Source organism: Strix aluco, chromosome 4 (assembly GCF_031877795.1).
Source record: "Strix aluco isolate bStrAlu1 chromosome 4, bStrAlu1.hap1, whole genome shotgun sequence".
NCBI classification, from domain to species: Eukaryota; Metazoa; Chordata; class Aves; order Strigiformes; family Strigidae; genus Strix; species Strix aluco.
Genome location: NC_133934.1, coordinates 34,914,290 through 34,930,649, shown reverse-complemented (window position 1 = coordinate 34,930,649; position 16,360 = coordinate 34,914,290). Strand labels below are relative to the sequence as shown.

At 33.5% G+C, this 16,360-nt stretch overlaps 1 long non-coding RNA gene across 2 annotated transcripts in view; it reads right to left on the bottom strand.

Moving 5' to 3' along the window:
• LOC141922257 (uncharacterized) overlaps window positions 1–14,902 on the bottom strand; it is a 69,049-nt gene extending 54,147 nt beyond the window's left edge. For both annotated transcript variants that reach the window (XR_012622923.1, XR_012622922.1), the window contains exon 1: window positions 14,720–14,902. This is a non-coding gene — a long non-coding RNA (uncharacterized LOC141922257). The remainder of the gene's footprint in view (window positions 1–14,719) is intronic.
• Window positions 14,903–16,360: the final 1,458 nt, after the last annotated feature.

The window sequence follows — 16,360 nt, the reverse complement described above, 5'->3', positions numbered from 1 at the left end:
AAATCTCTCCTTATAATACTCTCAGAATAATTTTTCTACAAACTTTCTCTAGATGTTACAGTTATCCTCAAATTCACATGTTGCAATATAAATATAAACATGATAAATTTGAACCAAGACATTCCAGTGAATTCATTCTTGGGTCTTCTTTGAAATAACAATTTAAAACTTCCACAAAGGTCCACTACCAGAGTTATATAGTAGGTTGCTAATAACAGACCTTGCTTGTTCTGCCTTGTTTGCCTGGATCATCCCATGTAGCATTTTTCAGCGTGATTTTGGCCCTATGTACTAACAAAACAAATCAGATAAATGTTTTTTAAAGTAACTAGATAAAGTAACATGCTTGTGTTGTTTACAGAGAGGAGAATCCTTTAATGTTTATTCTACTGATAAATAATTGATAGCTTGATTATAGCTCACAGTGCCTCCTAAAGAGAACTAATATTAAACACTGCTGTATCTCTGCAAGAGAAGGCATTGCTGAACACAGATACATCTGTTCTACCCTAAGCATCTGTTCTAAACCTAGGTTCTACCCTACCTTTGTGGCAGGACTGTTAATACAGTGCAATTATATAGTATAAAAACAGTGCTACAGAGCACAGATTCTAGTTTATATTGGATGTAAACATACTTTCACATATAATACTGTATTTCATATTATCCATGAGGAAAAAGTAAGGAACAAATTGGAATGTTAATGCCCTATAGCTATTACATATTCATTTCACGCTGGTGCTAATTAAAAGTAACTGGGAGATCAGGGTGAAAACTCCCACAGAAATGCCCAGATGCTGAAACATTGCAGTACCTGATGCACTCTGTCTCTCAACAGAATACAGCCATTTTGCCCCTCAGACCCATTCTCCCACACGTCTTTATATTTCTGTCACTATGGGAAACTAGGCATAAGCACGCCACTATATTTTAGCAAAGAGCAGGTTTTCTATAGGATAGAAGTCACTCTGCAATATCCCTGTATTCAATATATTGAAAGAAAGTAGCTAAGTTGTCTGTGTACAGTCAGGGTGTGTTAAGGTTTCCAGTAGAAGTTATCTAGTAATACTTATGGATCTATAGGAAGCAATCTAGAGGATTCTAGATCTCTAACCAAAGCAAGATACTGAGTTACTGTAATGATTAATACTTTTTTTTTTTTTCCTGGTGAAAGAAAGAATACCACCAATTTACTTAAATGGCGCTCACTTAGAAAAAAAAAGATTAAAACCACATTTATAGATTAAAAAAAGAAGATATGTCTGACTTAATTAGCAACATTGTTAACATGTGAATTTTTAACCAGAAAATTGTAAAATATTTTTCTCTAGAAAATGTCTGTTGTAGAAAAACAATGTGTCAAATTCCAAGCTAATCTACAAAACATTAACATAACAGAAAACAGGTTTTGTTTTGAGTTTTAACAGTTTGTTTCTGAATGTTTTTCTTGCTTGCTTTTTCACATATGGATTCTAAAAATGTCAACAGATGTTCCTTCAGCAAATGACTATGTCCACTGAATTTGTTAAAACTTTCTCTCTCCAACTCATCTCTCAGTTTTTTGCATCTCCTTGCAATGTGTCCAGAACCAGAAGACATCTGTGTATAATCTAAGAATTCTGAAGCAATTTAGAAAATCAGATGAGATACATTTTATGGTTTTATTGTTATTATATTACAAAATAAATTGTGAAGAAAACCACATTCTCCTTATCCTGAAATTTGAACTGAAAGATTATGGTTACTTTGTTTAGCATAAGAATTTATTTTTCTGCCTAATGGAAATACTGTAATATACACAATGACATTATTTTATGTATTTTAAAAATTACACATTTAAGAAATATTTTACTATGTGTACTTTAGAACTGATGTTCTGCTTCTTTAAGCATAGCAACATGATATTCTATAGCAGTTTCAAAATAGCATTATTATAGGTGGAATTAAAATACTTTTCTGTCACAGTAGTTAAAAATAAACAAGTGACAGTGTGAAATCACATCAAAATCATACCAACCACCTCAGGAGCTCAAAATACTAAGGCAGAGACTTTCTGTGTATTGCTTGATTTGGGAAGATAAGATAAAATAAAATAAAATAAAAATAACCAAATGAGACAGAACAATGGTGTCTGGAAAAATCAGATTCTGTGGGGATGGAAATTGCCTCTGGACTTATTATCTTATCAGACTGTAAGTAGACCAGACTTGGCATTCTGGTCAAAATGGTAAACAGTAACTTGTCAGAGCGTGTCATTCACTTTCAGGGTTCCCTTTTGTTGCCTGATGTGTGTTATTTCTTTTGCTGTCATTGTTCATAAATGCTAAAGACTACACATTGTAATTACAATGCTACACATTGTAATTATAGATTTATCAAATTTCTACAATTATGGGTCTGCACATTTCTCAAATAAGTAGTTAAATACTAGCTTGATTGCCAGAATACTCATTCAATAGCTCAGTGTAACAAACCACCAGTTAGGTTTGATTATACAGAATAATTATATGGCATGAGCATTGAAATTAGAAATGCATAATGTAAAATGTGATTATTATTTCTGACATGGGACTAAATTGAATAAAAAAGGCTTTACTGATCTGGAACTGATCTTAGTGTTGTATGACCAGGGTTGGCTTGATCTTTTTTCCGTCTAGTAAAGCTTGAAAAACTAACGGTCTGCTCACCTCTGCTAAAAAACAGCCAACAAGTTACTTTTTACACACCAGATGTTTCTTCTTTTTATGTCAATATGTAGTTACACAAAGCAGAAGGAGATGCCAGCACAGTTCAGAGCTGAATTATCTAACATTTTTTAGCACTACAAAATAGTAATATTGATATTTGATGACAGTATACAATCCAACAAAAAAATTGATAAATTCCTGTGCCTTATTGTATTAGATTAGACATAGTTTAGATGAAAAAAACAAACAGAATTAAGGTTCTGAAAGAAAATGAGAGGAGTGAGGGGGATCCATTTTACCTTTGGCACTTTGTCATTTTTTGTCACTTTGTCACTCTGTCTGGAACTATTATAAACAAAAGGAAAATCTTGAGTATAAAACCATGAATTATGAACAATTTTATGGTTATTTCTGTCTGAAACTGATAATTTAAATTGAGAGGAAAGGATCAAACTTTTTTAGCAAAAAATGTATAATAGCTCATCTAATTCAGACCAGCTGTCGCATTCTAACTCATTTCGTATAGATATTAATGCCTTTTCATTTTGTGTATCTTTTATTTCCTTTTGAGTAAAATGTAGTAACCAACAAGATAATTCAGCTCCTTTTGCTAAGTATGGGATATAGACTTAAGGCACAAACTTAGAAAAATATATATAGTTGTATATCCTTATTCTTGAGAATGCCCTACAGAAGTAAAACTGTACATAAAAGTGTGTGTAGCATGAGGTCCTTTGGAAGCTTTCCAATACTTTTTTTTTTTTCATAGACACAGCCATTAGTGCCACCTACAATTAAGGTTGCTTGAGGCTTTCCATTATAAGACTTTATTTTGGTTAATTATAACTTTGCAAAGCTGATATTTTTGGTAAATATCTCTTTATCTTAGAGTACTTGTCAGTATTATTGGTTTCACCACAGACAGTTCTACCATTTCTGATGGTATAGCAGGTGATGTATACACTTCCTTGCCATTGAGAAGAGAAAAAAAAAAAAAAAAAAAAAAAGAAAAAGAAAAGACTGTCAAATTGTAACACCATGTGCAACAATCTTGTTGAAAACCTCCAGCACTCCCCTGCTTCAGATCAAATCTGAAGAGTCTGGCTACAGTGAAACACCCTATGAAGGACAGAAGAGAACTGTAATGTGAGAATTATGAAGTGGGAAGATGAGGAAAATGAGTGAAAAATCAGAAGGTAAATGTGGTTGGAGAAGAGGTTAGACTGAGGACCGAAACAGAGATGGAAGATGAGACAACTAAGACAAAAGGGTCAGCCTTAAAGAATTTTTTTGTTAGATACTCTTCTCCCTTGAAACCTGAAATGGAGCATATGATTTCCAAATTCTTTCTAAGACTTTCATTATTTCCTTTCAGCAGATACATGTGAAACCTAAAACTAACAAATATGCCTGACCCATCTTTTTCCAGTTTCAGCCCACAGAAATGAGGACGTAAACCTGTCTAGGGAAATGTAATTATTTAAGATGATAGAACTTCATAGCATGGGTGTAGATATTTCAGTCTACTGATAGAGTATGCTGGTTGGCTTTTCTTTAAAATTTAGGAAATTACAACTGGAAATCTATGGCTGAAGGCCATAAAATATACAAAATGAATACTCAACATGTGGTCTGGTGCCCCTTCCTTGCTCCCAATTTCCTTAACCTGCATACGCATGTGTATTTTCTAGGTTTACTTTCCAAATATCCAAATAGGTATACAGACTACACTGCTTCTTAGTGTTGTGAAAACATTATTGGTGTTTCTCAAGACTGTGTATACTATGGTAACTAGTGACACAAAGGAAAAGCTATTGCTTTCAAAGGAAGACTTGAAATTTTCAGCAAAAAGTTTTAATTCACATTGAAAAGAGCCTTGTGACCATATTTTACTCTCTATATTGAAAGGGACAAAGTCTGAAATTAAAGAATTTATCATAATTCATGCATCAATATTATTTTTAATTATTTTTTATTAATTTCATGTTTGTATTTATAAACATATATTTAACAGTCTTACAGAATAAATTTGGAAGACCTGATAAAAAAATTAATTTCTCTGTAACAATTCCAGAATTTCAGAATGACATATTGAGGTAAATGACAGGCAATATTTTTTGATCCATGTTAACATAATAATTCTTAACAGATGCCCAAAAGAAAATATCCCACATTGAAACAAATAGTGACTTTGCTGACACACCAATCTACTGATTTACTTCAGTTTGACTTTATCGAGCCAGGCTGTCACAATCTTACAGACAAGTTCAACCCTGGGCATGCTTCGTCAGATTCTTTTAGCTTCTGTAAAGTACCTAACATAAAGTTGAGAATATTGTGAAAAGGTGATACTTTCAGTCACCTCAACTGATGCTATTCTATGTTTGAAACGGTGACTCCTTCTTTGTGTCTTCTTTGCCAGCTGCTAATGACTGCATTTTCCTTTGAAACAAAAGACAGAAACCAGTAGCTCACATATTTCTTCTATTGACACATATGAAGGCAATGTCAGTAGTCTTCAAACTTCTGACAGCTAACTTTAATGAATAAGTCATAACTGAGGTGCCAAGAAACAAAATAAGATGTTAATTTAAAGGTTGAAGTCATTTGTCCTAAACACAGCGAGTTTATACAATATTCAACACATCTTTCTGGTAGTGACATCTTTCCATTAGGGACACAAAGTATGCTATATTGTCAATTCTAAATTATTATTTTCTCTGCTTAAGCTTCCCTAATATTGTATCAATCACTTATTGTACCATTCACTTAAACATTGCTTCAGATACTTCCCTAGTTAAAACAATTTGATTGTCTGCTCAGATTTGTCTCTTTTCCTCCTGTGACATTAAAATACAAATAAAAATAAACACTCCTTGTCTAGTTGAAATACTTGATATTTTTCATAAAACTACTTTTATTTTATATTTTTACATGTATACCCAACAAGCTATCAGACTCTACAGTGAACAAAACAATATGTTCCCTAATATGAGCAACCTGATGGCCTAACAGTCAAAAAAATCCCACCCAAAACTTAAAACATGGAAACAGTAACATTGATTCAAACGAAATATATAACATAGAGTATACTTAAGTAAGACCTTATATTTTGTTACAGATATAATCATCAGAGACTGTTGGAGAACTGTTTGAAAATATGTGTTATTATATCTTTTTAATTTTAAGGGTTTTAATATTTTTTCAATTATATGGTAAAAAAAAAAGTATTCTAAATTCCTAGACAACAGGTGACTTTAGTTTAAAGTTAATAAAATTCACCTAGCTCACAAACAATGGGACAAATTTTAGAACTGATCTATTTCTTCACTCTTCTAGAGTGTTTTTAAACTTATCTGAATCTTGGAAGACAAGTTTTATTTCCTTTAAGTTTGTAATCACATTTATTAACTGTGATTAGTGCACTGATTTTAAAAAAGAGCATGTAAACAATGAACAGTGGCAAATTCTGTTACAATCCCTATGGACTTTCTCCTTTATAAAGATCTTATCAAAGAAGTTGCATTTTTGAGACTGGGTCTGCCCCAAAGGAAGCCATAATAGCTTTATTAGTAGAAAACGTCAAATGTGAAAATCAGAAAGAGGTAAATAGTATATATATTTGGGCTGTATAAAAGCTTAGAGATGGAGGAACAGAATAGTCAAAAAGGAATAGTCTTGACGTGTGTCCATCAACTACTATAAATAATCTAAAACAAATCTTATGTCCAGTTTCTCCCTTGGTATGATAAATAGGTAACACTTTGTCTTCAGGAATACGTAAACTGAAAAAATAACAGAAGAAGCTGGCTCCCTCTCCCTCTCCTCTCCTCTCCTCTCCTCTCCTCTCCCTCTCCTCTCCTCTCCCTCTCCTCTCCTCTCCTCTCCTCTCCTCTCCTCTCCTCTCCTCTCCTCTCCTCTCCTCTCCTCTCCTCTCCTCTCCTCTCCTCTCCTCTCCTCTCCTCTCCTCTCCTCTCCTCTCCTCTCCTCTCCTCTCCTCTCCTCTCCTCTCCTCTCCTCTCCTCTCCTCTCCTCTCTTCTCCTCTCCTCTCCTCTCCTCTCCTCTCCTCTCCTCTCCTCTCCTCTCCTCTCCTCTCCTCTCCTCTCCTCTCCTCTCCTCTCCTCTCCTCTCCTTCTCCACATACATTTAATTCTTTAACTATTTAGAATTTACTTCATCTGGGTTGATGTATTTACAGTTATTTATTCTAAGATTCAAGTACTGAACAGAAAAATTCATCAATCTTCTGTGCTGTGCTGTAATGACTAGGCTTTTTAGCTATGTTTGGTGCAGAGGTGAATATGATTAACCATGATATTTGGTATATGAAGGAAGAACTGGAAGGAGACAGTGTTTATACAGTGTTTATAACACATTCTTTCCATAAACAGGAAAAACAGTATTTTTTTTCCTTATTGTTCTAAGTTGGTCTTAATAACATCATCTCATTTTACTTTGTTTAATACCTTGCATCATACCTCTAATTGTTTTAACTCTTTTAATTGGAAACTCTCAGAGCATCTTTAAATTGACTGATGGCTGGTTTTTTTTTTCTTTTAGTCAGTCTGTTTCCTAAGGCAACACTTCTGTTTTATGAGTTTCTAATAGCTGTAATCTACAGCTACCTCACCGTGCTTTAAAAAGATGATCAATTCTTTACGAATATTAAAAATGTTATTCAACTTATGCATGTCATTAACCCTTTTTTTCAACTTCTTTTGCCTCTGATTGTCTTTTTCAATTTTGCAAGAAATGGCCAAAATTACCAGATTATGTTAATTCTGCAGTTAATATGAGCCTTATGCTCACAGAATTTTTTTTCAATTTTATTGTAACTACTTGTAGCATCAGATTACTTCACTACCTTGGACAAAAACCATTATGAAAGAAAAATGTTTTTCATTAAAAAATAAAATTTGTAGACTACTGAAAAAATATTTAAGATTGGTAAACATTAGTTTGAATGGTTTTTTTGCTCAAACTCAGTCATTTCAAGGGAAAAAATGACACACCAATGAAAAGAAATATGAAGTAGATGAAAATTAATGTACTCTGTAGGATATTTAAATGAGTGTTTGTTAAAATTATAAGACCTCAGTAGATTTATAAAATACTTCTAATTGAAAAGTGCCTTTTAAGTAAACTTAGTATATGCTCTGATAACATGCATTTCTTTTTGCAGTTAAAAATATATATTCTTTTTAATTAGAAATTCTTCCTTAAGAGAAGTCTTCTGATTCTTTCTATTATTCTTTGTCTTGACATTACGCATTCATGTGTGAGAGGATTAATGATCATCTTTACTCTGAATAGGTATCTTGGGTAAAAAACATTTCCACTTATTTTTTAAAAAGATATTCTTGTTGGTTAAGTGACCATAGGCATCTAGATTTACACTTTTATCTTTCACAGTATATTTCTAACTTGCAGTTATAGACCTCTTAACTGTTTTATGTATAGAGATGTCAGCTCAGATCACAGCAATTTATTATTATATATCTCTTTTACAAAATAGCATAGAGGAAAAGAATACAGGAAGATTGAAACTATGAAGCTGCATTCCACTTTGTACTTTACAGAAGAGTGGGTCCCAGCCTTTGCCTCTCACAGTTTTGCTATTACTCCTCAAATTCCTTGAAATTGTCTGAACACTTGTATTATAACTGCTAAATATATTTTATGACAAATTAATAAATATAGAAAGCTACATTCTTCACAGCTATAATATAACCTTCTTAATATTTACATACAGGTTTGTATTTGTATCCGTACTGGTAAGAACTTTCAACTTTTATTATCATAAATATCTATTAAGAGGTATTAAGAACCATGACCGTGGTCTTACTGTTTTCTTTACACTCAAGGCTGACCTAATAATTGAAGGTTTATGTTTTTTTTTTTTTTTCCCCTTAGGGTGATCTAACTCTATCTTTCCTTACAACTACTTTCCAACAGATAGGCAATACCAGGTAGCTAGAAGTGTGACTTCAAAGAAACAAAGCTTCCATTCCTTACAAGTATCTCCCAATAAGGTCTTGAAGGGAGCTTCCAGGATATAGCTCCCTTTTCCACTTGTGTGTACAGGAAACAGTACCTTGGTCGATTTGCTCAGAATTTCAAGGGATCCCAAACAAATAACCACTTCACTTGCTCATCCATGACCCTTCAAGTCTAAGTGAGCATATGTTGCACAGATGCTTTATGCATGCACAGTGAATCTGATGTATTTAAAAGAAGTCTAAACCTCAGCACTTTTGGACTTATGGTGCTTGCTGAACTCCAAGCCAAAGCAAATTTTTGGACATGCATTTTAACATGTATTGTGGCAGCTAAAAGCAAAAAAGCCTAAGAAAAAATAATAACTCTTCTGTATAGACATAAGTACAAACACCATGTATATCTGAAAAAAAATACTGAAATCAAAGTGGAAAAAAAAAAGTATCCTAAGTTATTATTTTTGAATATAATGTCTGGTTAATGGCTAGTTGTTCAGCACATATATATAACCACAGGAAACAAAACAAAATGTGAAAGGGGAAGACAGATTGTCTGTAAACAATGTTGGTCTTAAGGCAACTTCTCCTCAATCCTTTAGGTCACTGTTTGTCTGAAAGATTGATGAGCAGTTGAGACACTTTCATGAAAAAAAAAAAAAAAGAACAACCCACCTTAAAAATATCCAAAGGCACTGTAAAAGATAAATAAGTAAATAAAATGCTATTTTTCTGAGGCTGGTCAAAATGCCAAATTTGGATCAGCAAACACATTCTTGCCTCAACTAAATGGAATGTTTACTGAGCCCTCTAGCAGGAACACTCTGGAAACTTGATTATTAATGAGATGTGGTAAATCTTATGTGCCTGAAAACTCTCCATATTTAATTTACTGGTGCCTTCCTAATCCATCTTGTTATATTAGCAAGGGAATAAATCCAATGATCTAAATGGTGTTTCTTCCCCATCTCTGATTTCTGTGAATCTGTTTTCTTCATGCTGATGATCACTAAAGGGATTATCCATGAATCAGGGCCATATAAATATGCACAGATATAAATATCTGTAAATGATAGGCTTATTTTGTAAGAATATATAATGTTTAATTCCTAATCACTCAGTGAATAAGGAGTTTCACTGAAATTTAAACATAAACACAAGTAAAATCATCATAGGGTTTTTCTGTTTATTTGTTCATTCTTGCTAATCACCCTAAAATCAATTTGCAAGTTGACCATATTTCTTTACTGAAGCAAAGTAACAATTACAGGAGGTTTACAGTGTTATGAGAAGGTATAAAGTTTCTGACATTTCAGCATGTATTAAGTAAAACTGTAAAACTGTTAATAGAGAATATATAAAGAATATTAATTTTTTAACATATCACATGTGCGAATCATATTTTTAGTGTATGTATCTCATTAACTTTAAGGCCAATCAATGTAATATTACTCTACATTATCTTTAACTGATTGTAATCACTCATTTATAAATAAGATTTGAGATTCAAAGGACTTATTTTGTTCATAGATAAACCACATTGTGCTGAAATACCTTTGCTCCCTATCACCACATCCTTCCCTTTCAAACTGTCACAGTGAAACTCTGCTACTTCAACTGGAGTTATTCCTCTGTTTAACTACGTCATGGTCACCCTGAGAAAGACTACTGCTCTTCACGGATAGACTAATGAGATATCAAAAGCTGTGATAATTTACATTAAGAGACACTGTTTGTGAGACACTTACAAACACATAGTTTTTCAGAAGCATTCTGGCTAATTACTGTCTCCTAGGTAGAACTTCTTTCTGATGTACGCACTGAAACCCAAGTGGTATGAGACCAGACAGTACACACAACTTTTCCAGCATGTATTATCACACTTGGGCTAAGCTGGAACACTTAGGTGGGCTTGTCTCAGTGTATAAAATGAACAGAGCCACAGGCTGAGTATTTTCAGAGAGGGTTCCTATTTCTATATAGAGATTCTTCTGTTGACTCTTAACCATTAGAAGCTCATTTATGTTTGCTGGAGGCATTTGAAAAAGCTTGAGTGAGGACTGTGGTATGCCCAAATGTTATTCTCGGTAAAGAGGACCTTTAGAAACCGGGAAATGTTTTGAAAGGTTATATTTTTTAATAAATCACTTCCACACTAGATAAAGTGGAATATTCTCCTTTACTGTAAGAAAATATTTTTTTATACGTTTATACATCTGTGGCCATTTTATGCCACCAATGCTGGTTAAAAGAGCAGCCCTTTACAGGCAATGAATAAGGCATGGCAAATTGCTGGTAAGGGCACAACAGCTTTCTCAAGAAGAAAGAAAGAAAAAGAAAAGAATAATTTGAAATATTTAACAGAAGAGATTCCATTGCTATGTAGCTAAAGCCATGGCAGTAAAAGTAATTTAAAATTGTATTCTGAGAAATATCTTTCAATGCTTAAACAACAGAACCCAATTTTGACAAACCCAGAAGTGAAACAGTATTATTGTAATGGAATATTGGTTTCTATAAACTGTACGTGACACAGAATCTATGAAATATTGTCAAAGCTATCTTAAAGGCTTCTAAGTACAGAATGGCAGTATCACAAAATATCTAATACTTACTGTTCCTTGTGGGTAAGTACCTAACCGCACAACTAAGAAAAAACTTTGATGTTCTGTCTAACTCAAGGCTAAAAGTGTATTACATGTTCTTTCATGTGATAAATTTAGGTTCCTAACTACAGCTCCTCTGGTATTATGGAGAAGAGGAGACACAAAACTGGAGACCAGAGATTTAGTGAGATAATTAAAAAAGCTTGAAAATATTCTCAGAAAGCTACTATGCTGCACTTAATGTATATCTTTTCCTAAATATTCTCTACTTGATGAAAGGAATAAATAACTCAATTTTGACAACTCCAGGTAACCATAGCACAGCTTTGCAGTTGTCAATGAGTTCACTTAAACTTCAAAAATAATGTAAAAAGACAAGATCTGCAGTATTAAGCTAAAAGCTACATGAGAAGTCAAACAATACAAGACAAACGAAGAAAAGTCATAGTTTTTCATAAGGAAGAAAAAAAAACATTGCTTTTGTTGACTAAAGGGCGTCTAAGGGGACTTAAACATCTAAAGTGATTTTGTACTGAACCCTAAGTTACAATCATTGCTCTAAAAGTGTTAGGGACAGATCAGAATAGGAAGGAAATGTGGTTATTTTTGAACATGTGTCATCAGCTGGGGAATTAAGATTTTATTACGGAACTGACTTAAATTTCAGTCCTATAAATTTTTCCCCCCCCTGATTGTTCTACGTAACAGAACCTCAACAAAAATGATCCCCCATTTGATGTAATATTATCATAAGCAGAGAAACAAGTGGTTAAAACAGGATGGTAGTTAAAAAACATAATATTGGAGTTTTAAAGGGTTATTGAAAACATTGTCCATATAAAATGTATGTTCTTTAGAGTTACTGTTTGATATCACACAAAATGTTATTCTACTGAATAAGACAGTATTGCTCCCTAATGATGAGCATATATTGTTTAATGGCACTTTCCTGTATTCATATGAGGCTGTGAGTTCCACTTGGCATCTTCGTTATGTTTACATTAGAGGTTGCCAACAGATAGGCAACACAACGGAGTTATTTTGTGAATCTAAGTCTGAATTGTCTGAAAATTCAAGCAAAATATCATGAGACACTGTCTGCTCATGCACTGATTCCAAAATCCTTGCAATGGTGGCACACTTGAGTTACTACATAACTTTCCTGTATCTGTCACAGAATTTGAAGAGTGTAATGCCATACTGAACACAAATATGAAAGTACCTGATTGAGCATTATACAAGGAGAATCATTGAAACATTTATATAAAATGAAGTTTTGTTTCTAATGCATAATGAGCTGCCCCTCAGACAAGCAGCAATTCAAAACTCATTGTTCTTTTCAAGTGCTGTGCAGATTTTTTTAAGTGCATTTTAAATCAATCACCACAGTTTTCACATGAACTGCACTAAATCCTTTCTTTTTAGTCAGTCTTTCTTATTCCTCACAAATAGCTTAAACTATAGAAAGTACTTTGCACCTGCTGTTAGGCAGAGTGTGTCTTGCAAATAAAACCTTATAAAATTATATTGTAATAGTCAGCTTCTGTAAATTAAGGTAGTTCTGCTGGGCTCAGTGAAGTTTTACTGATTTGCAGCTGCTAAGGTTCTGGCCCTGTGGTTTCTCCAATAATTACTGAGATGTTCAGTCTGTAGAGACAGAAATCTCATTCTTCTTTTTGAGAGTTTATTTGAATCTCTTCTTGTCATTTGAGAGTGTTCTTGACACATGAACTACAGACAAACACAACAACTCAAAATTCAGTGAAAATTGGTGACTGCTTCCTATTTCACAGTGATAATATCAAACAACAAACCAGTACAAATTCACTAACAAATGTCCCTCAACTTGCAGCATTTTTTTGTTAAATTGATCTGTTCTCTACATGTAGGAATAGCCAGTGACAAATGCCTTACTAAAATAAGATTTCCAGAGAAATGTTGTTAGGCCAATAGTTATCACTGGAAAAAGCTTTTGTGAAGTAGAAGGTATGTTTAGAAAACTATACATAGGAGATATAATTGACTGGAATGTGGGGCTTTTTTTCCTGCCCATTTTCTCATTCTTAATTTTTCTTCTATTGATAAGTCCAAATGAAAACATGCTTTCTGGTTCTACCAGTCTTCAGCTTACCTACAATGGTCACTGTCTAGTTAGTCTTTCAGCTGAATACTAATGAGCATTTTCTGCCATTTTAAAGGTTTCAGGTATTCTCTCACTCTTCTGAGAGTATACTTCAAGTATTGTTTCACTCACTCTGAGAAAGAGAGAATGGAGGAAAGATGAAAAAATGAAAAACATGCAAGAACCTGTCCAGGGTTAATAATATGACAGAACTGAGGTGGCTATGCTTTGTGTAGTCTATATGCAAATAGACCAATGTGGTTTTTTAGTTTGTCTTATGTAGTGGAAGTCTTCTTGTCCTTGCAGATTTTCCCAGGAGCTAAACCTGATGATTACAGATAAAAATGAAATAGTGAATGAAATGGAAAATTATATGGAACATCAATACTTCTGTTGCTATGCTGAAAATATATTTCTTCTCATTAAGAGATGAGATTTTTTACTATGTTTATAATTTAATTTACTCTCCTGTTAGGACTACAGCTTTTGCATCAGGGTACATGGAAGTAGGGACAGCTAGGAAGAGGAATTCCATATAGAAACACATTAACATATAAACTTCAAGAATAATTAGTACATTATGCTATTACCCTTTTATTTTTAGGATAAGAAAACTTTCTGCTTCATAAGACACAAACTTCTCTAATCTCAAAAGACTAATAAATCATTGTTTAAACTACACTGAGGAGTCTCAACTTGGCATCTGAAAAGAAGAAAAATTGCTTTGATTTTTTATCCCTTTTGATCTTTTATTTCTGCTGGTATTTTTCATATGCATTAAACAAACTCCTATTTCTCAGTAAAATGACAGTAACGAAATGCCCAGCCATTTTTCAAAAGTAACACTGTTTCTATTACACCTATCATCGATAATAAGTGTATTGAGAATAGCAGGCAGGCAGAGCATTAAACTAGCTTAAAGATATATTAAGAAGATGTCAAAGAGAATACAGTGGAGATAAGCCTTCTGAAGCTATACACTAATAAACCCCTGAAAAGAAATGAAAGTATGGAAGAAAAAAATCATTATTATAAAATTCATTTTAACAGAGGCGGAAATAAAGAGATTGGAATTCAGTAAGTACTAATAAATTGCTATGGGTGTAATTTGCCCATCAGAATAAGAACTGTGAAAACCTCTCCAGTCCCCTGACACAGATATCTAGGTAAAAAATAAAGAATGGAGTTCTACAACTGTGAAATGCTGTTGAACTGAGTTCTGCACAATACATCTTTGGGAAGGGTCAGTTCAAAGATAGTATCAGTTTTGACGTACAAAAAATTTGCAGAATATCCTGTGGTCCCTTTACCTCAGAGGAACTGAAGAGCTGTAGTAAGATGCCCAAAATCTGATTCCTCTTGATATTTCTCTGCACAGAAGTCTTTATTCAGGCTTTGCATGTATTTTAGAGAGAATGTCTCTGAGATCATGTTGGAAACACAAGTCTCAGAAATAAAGCTTTAGAGCTTTCAGGAGCAGAATATAGGTTAGTCTGTCCATGCTGGACCTGAGAGATGCCAGAATGCTGAAGTGGAAGCAGAAAGGCAGTCAACATAAGGAGTGTAGCCCCAGGGGTCCAAAACCAGTGACAGGCTGTGCTTCTGTTACTCTAAAGCTCCAGCAGGTCTGATTTTCTGAAGCTATCCCCTACACTCAAAGGCTCCAACGCCTAAATCATTTTATGTTGCTCTTTTCACGGGGAGTGGGGTGAAGGAAGAGGAAATGAGGCTGTTTCTAAGCCACACTAAAATGTGAATTTTTGTTATTAGTCCTTTGCCACAAATAATTTCCTGGCTGATCATTAGAAGATTGTTTTACATTAAAAAAAAAGATGACAATAAAAGCACAATACAACAGACCTCTTTAAAAATTAAATTGAAAAGGAATATAAATTTACAGGAAGTTTCTCTGACACTTTGATTAATAATGTTTGTGCTTGTATGTACTACCAATTCATTTGCTGAGGTCAGAATGTCTATGAAGATGATATTGTGCATACAGAAAACATCTGCTCTAAAGCGTGCTAATGTTTAGAAAACATTTGTAAAGATTTGCTCCATCTCTGTAGTTAACTCCTTATGTATAGCAGCAGTCCAGACTGGAAGGTAGTCCACTCTGACAGAACCAAAAGGAGCACGGGAGTCAAATTATCTATGTACTGTGTAATTATAAAATTTCAGAGTAATTATTACAGTATTGCCAGCTCAGATCACTCAGAATTTCTTTCAGGCTATCCCTCATGTTGTGTAGGTCTCAAAAACCTACAATCCCAGTGCTTTCAACATTGCATTTGCAAATAATCTTCCTTCCAAAAAAAGTTGCACTAGTATGACTATGATTTTTATACAAAACTGCTTTTGAACAACTATCAAGCACGAATTAATAATACTTTGATTTTTTTTTAATATTGAAGGATATAAAAGTGCTAAAAAAAAAAAAAAAATCAGATCACAGAGATCCAGAGTTCTTAACCTTGCTAATGAATTTACAGTAAGTATGAAGCACTCAGGAAAAAAAAAAGAGTCTGATCTTAGTCATAAGATAAATCTGATGTTACACTGTTATCCATGAGTAAAGGCAGAACCTGCCACAGGATTTCTAAAATAGAAAATATTGGTTCTGAAAGCAACATGGCAAATCTCAGTCTCCTTTGACTTTCCGTTCCCTTTAAAAGACTGAACTTCGAAGTCACAACATACAAAAGAAGAATTAGAAAGCTCTCCTTCAAATGTATAAAGGGTTAAATTACAATTTATTTCCTTTTAGTTTGAGAATCAAAGGACATTACAAAAAATTGTCTGACCTCCTTCATTATCAAAGTAAATTTCTGTTGTTTCTTCAAAGGTATCATTTTCAGTCACATGCTAAATTACAATCAAAATCTCCCATGATAATTTGTTCATCTTCATTAATTTACATCCTGAAAAAGTAACAGAAGTAACTATATGAA